This window comes from Triticum aestivum, chromosome 7A (assembly GCF_018294505.1).
Source record: "Triticum aestivum cultivar Chinese Spring chromosome 7A, IWGSC CS RefSeq v2.1, whole genome shotgun sequence".
NCBI lineage: Eukaryota > Viridiplantae > Streptophyta > Magnoliopsida > Poales > Poaceae > Triticum > Triticum aestivum.
In genome coordinates, this window is record NC_057812.1 from 626,643,414 (window position 1) to 626,648,000 (window position 4,587).

The following is a 4,587-nucleotide window of genomic DNA, read 5'->3' on the forward strand; positions in this document are numbered from 1 at the left end:
CTTGTTATCCCCGATGGCAACAATACAATACGTGTCTTGCTGCCCCTACTGTCACTAGGAAAGGACACCGCAAGATTGAACCCAAAGCTAAGCACTTCTCCCATTGCAAGAAAGATCAATCTAGTAGGCCAAACCAAACTGATAATTCGAAGAGACTTGCAAAGATAACCAATCATACATAAAAGAATTCAGAGAAGATTCAAATATTGTTCATAGATAAACTTGATCATAAACCCACAATTCATCGGTCTCAACAAACACACCGCAAAAGAAGATTACATCAAATAGATCTCCACAAGAGAGGGGGAGAACTTTGTATTGAGATCCAAAAAGAGAGAAGAAGACATCTAGCTAATAACTATGGACCCGTAGTGTAGCGACCCGACCTCAGATGGTCAAGTCTCTGTGCTTCAGTGTCATCCCTGGATCGGTAATGCTGACACACACAGTACTTGAAAGATTTATAGCAGAGTAGCAATCACACACTTATTACATCGAACATCTCAAGAGAGAGCTTATTACAATAATATGGCTTAAGGCCATCTAATACGATAACAGCGGAAGGCTTGGAAGATAAGGTGAGTCCATCAACTCCAACGGCATAGCTAAGCTGCACGGAAACGACCTAACAAACCTTACTCCTCGTTTGAAAAGTCTGCAACATAATACGTTGCAGCCCGAAAACGGGTCAGCACATGGAATATGCTGGCAAAGTAACACAGTAGAGCAAGAACAGAATAATGCTATCACTACATGCATATTTGGCTGGTGGAAAGCTCTATGGTTACAGTTTTGCGAAAAAGCCAATTTTTCCATACAACAAAGGAATAGATTTTAATTTAACTATCATGGTAGTTGAAACAACATTGAGAAGGTTCCTCCAACTCAATCCCAATTAAAGTGATTAACAACCCAACAATATTAGTTAAACATGATGAGATACTTTTGATAACCCAAGTACTAGATACTCATGAATTGTCCATAACCGGGACACGGCTAACCATGATTAGATTGTACACTCTGTAGAGGTTTGCGCACTTTTCCCCACAAGACTCGATCGCCTCTGTTGGATTTCTCGCACTACAGGGTGTTTGAGAAGCGGATGACCGAGACACAGTCTTTCATAAACATTAACTCTCTACTCCGGACAGACCATACCAAATCTACATCCCACTACCTGCTGATCTGCCTCTTCGAGAGCTTCACATAACTTACTCAACTATGCTAGAGCCCATAATAGCTTGTGGCTGCACACGGAAGTTTCTAGCATGAATCATCTCAGTTCCCTTTGAGCCTGGGTGGCGGTCCATAGGAAGATCACATGGGTACTCCAAGATTTCCAAAAAATACAGGCAACACTGAGTACTCCAGGTGCCTCAGTCCACCCAGTTGTTTGATTAAGTTGCCACCTTAAGTTGAACCATTAATTAACAAGCTCACATTTGTCATGTATTTCACTCAAACCCAAACCACGTCTACGACAATAGCATAGCATAGTATATAAGCAACGCGTAGAGTAACTCCCAAGGGTTTGAATGTAACAGGGTAATACGTTCTACCTCATCAACTACTTCCCAACCCACAAGTTAATGACATCCTAATCATGCAATGTTTGAGGATTGGAACTAATGCATAAAAACTGGGTGATAAAGGGGTATGGTCAAAGTGTTACTTGCCTTGCTGACGATCTGCGAAACCTAGGGACTCGTAGTAGCACGCTTCGCACTCCGAGTGTTCTATCGCAAGCAAACAATAGCATACATAAGTAACAAGCAATGATGCACAAGCAAAACTCAAATAAAAGAGGTTGACCAGAAAGTTCAAATTAAGAACTCCGGTTCGCAAAAAGAATCAAATCAAACGGAGCAACGAAACTCAAACGGCAAAAGAAAGAAGCTTTGTTTAGTAATCTGAAACTAGGTCAAATTTTACAGTAGAGAAAACTTGTTTGAGTTGGTTAAATAAAAAAAAGGTTTCGAGACGAAACTCTAGGCGCTTGAATCGCCTGATTCCGACTAACGAGCGAAAAGATAAACAGAAACTAAGATCGGATCAGAAATCGCGATCAGAGAAAATCACGGAATAAATCCGATAAAAGAAAACTAACGAACAGACTAACGAACGAGCGTTCGTTAGCTGTATCTAACGGGCGAAGAATCATTCGTTAAAACGAACGTTCGGACGAACGCCCGCTAACTAGAAGAACCGAGAAAAACCGGTGAACCTGAAAAAAAATGGATCTAGGGTTTCTAAAAAAACTGAACGGTCTTTTATATAAAAAAACCGACGGCGGAGTCCGGCGACTACCTCCGGCAAGGCGAGGCGGCGAAGGGGCGGCGGCGCTCGGCGGCAAGCGGCGGCTTGCAGGGACGGTGGCGGCGGTGGCTAGCGCAAGTGGCGACGGCTACGGCGGCGGTGGCGGTGGCGTTTGGGGCGGGGGTGGCAGCGTATATAATGGGGTGGGGCGGGGCATCTTGGAGGAGGGGCACTACAACAGGACCCCCCCTACAGCAACGCTTTTTTTCGTATCTACTCCCTTCGTTCCTAAATAATTGTCTTTCTAGAGATTTCAACAAGTGACTACATACGGAGCAAAATGAGTGAATCTACACTCTAAAACATGTCTACATACATCCGTATGTTGTAGTCCATTTGAGATGGCTAGAAAGACAATTATTTAGGAACGGAGGGAGTAAATGTCCATATATGCGTTGTTAATGTCTTTACCAACGGTTTGGGATCCGTAGCCTTATCCAGTGTTGCTAGCGCAAATTGCAACGCTTATACCATCGTTGGTAAAAGGGACTGTTGCAAGTATGCAACACATAAAACGGACTTATGCAACACTTCTATATGTTGGTGCATAACGTACAGGAATCAAAATGCCATTGCCGCGCAAAGGAGAATTTGCACCGCTTCAAGTCTTGTACATATATGATATGAATAATGATGTTTTATATATATTGCCCGCAATTAAATTAATGCTCCACATAATATTGATAATTATGTATTTCAAGTGAACAATAAGCAAGAGAATATACTCTCAGGAGGAATAAATCATATATTATATAAAACCGTTGAATTACAAGAGTGCATATTACAGGAGGAACATTATCCAAATGTGATGCATAATCTACATAATTATTTGACAACGAAACTTACACTGAAAGCATCCAACAACATCACTACAACTAAACACTTGAACAAGGAAGATCATCTAACAGGAACATCCCTACAACTAAACTAAAACTGAAAACATCCATCATCATCATCATCAGGAACAGGAACATCATCATCATCATTGCAGTGTACTTGCCACATACCCATATCATCCATTTATCCTTTGAACCTACAAACAAAAAGAATGAGCTGTTAACACATAATGCATTGACATGTTGCAAGTAGTGATAGAGGTAAGTTATTACTCACCAACAAAGGGTTGAAGGCCGTACAATCTTTGTTTTTCTGCATTACCACGAATATTGCAGTTTTTGCGACTTCGTACCAAGACTTAAGTGTTCACAAGTGCCGTATCGACATGCACTTCCCATTATTTATTTGTAAGTTCAGCACCATCAAGTTTAAATTTAGGATTACAACTTACAACTGTAGCAAGAACTGCATCTCCGTTATGATTTTGTAGGCTCTTCAAGAACACTTTAGTTCCTACCTGCTAGTGAAAATGAAAGTTATATGTGATCGAAATGAAAGAACTCATAAAGTAATTATGAAAAAGCTTCATAAATACTAGTATTATAGTCCCTCCATATGGAAGATGAAAGGATAATAGTCCTAAGTGAGGCTGCTGAAACAAAGCAATCAAAATTTTTCTTGTACCTCGATCAGACACCAACATATTGGAAACGCTGGATTGTTGAGGTCCATCACCAACAAACAAATATGTAGCACCATCTTTAAAAAAAATCATTGACATAAATCAGAGGAAGTAGATTAAATTTAGTTAATAAGTACTTTATACAGTAGATTGTATTTCATAATAGTACTGCCTGATCAACTAATTATATGATATTCATAATTCTAGAAGTACATGGAAGTAACTGCTACGGGAGGAAAATTTGAGTTTTTATCTATATGTAAATCATATGAACCCCAACATCCCTTGCCATTCACCTGATGAAAAGACTTGGAACTTAGTTGACCGGGTTGGATACATAAAACTGATGAATACTTGGCATTAAAACTGATGAAGAACGAACTTAAATGCCAGCATCTGACTTTGGAGGGGTTGTAGTTTGGTCAGAGCTACACACAAAACCTTCATCCCACATCATAAGTGGAAGCAGGACTTAATCCTTGTGTTCTCCAATAATGGAGAAGACTGCTTGAATCGAAGAGCATGCAGACGAACAACAATAAAACCTACTGTCAAACAGGGCCATAAACCTTTGGCGGACACCATATTCATCAATGCTTTGCCACCCTGAAGAACATTTGCCAATGCTTAGATGGATTAGGAGTCTCGTTCATAGAAGTCAGATAATTCACCAAGTGTTGTAGTGAAGGTTTAAATTCATTTTTTTCTAGTGTATCAAGCATCACTACAGTAGGCTGAATCTTGACTCTTTT

At 40.3% G+C, this 4,587-nt stretch overlaps 1 long non-coding RNA gene across 1 annotated transcript; it reads right to left on the bottom strand.

Moving 5' to 3' along the window:
• Positions 1–3,043: 3,043 nt before the first annotated feature.
• Positions 3,044–3,823, bottom strand: LOC123153486 (uncharacterized). Its single transcript, XR_006476514.1, has 2 exons — positions 3,430–3,823; positions 3,044–3,349 (listed from the first exon to the last, which is right to left on the bottom strand). It is a non-coding gene; the product is annotated as an uncharacterized lncRNA (long non-coding RNA).
• Between the last annotated feature and the right edge of the window lie 764 nt (positions 3,824–4,587).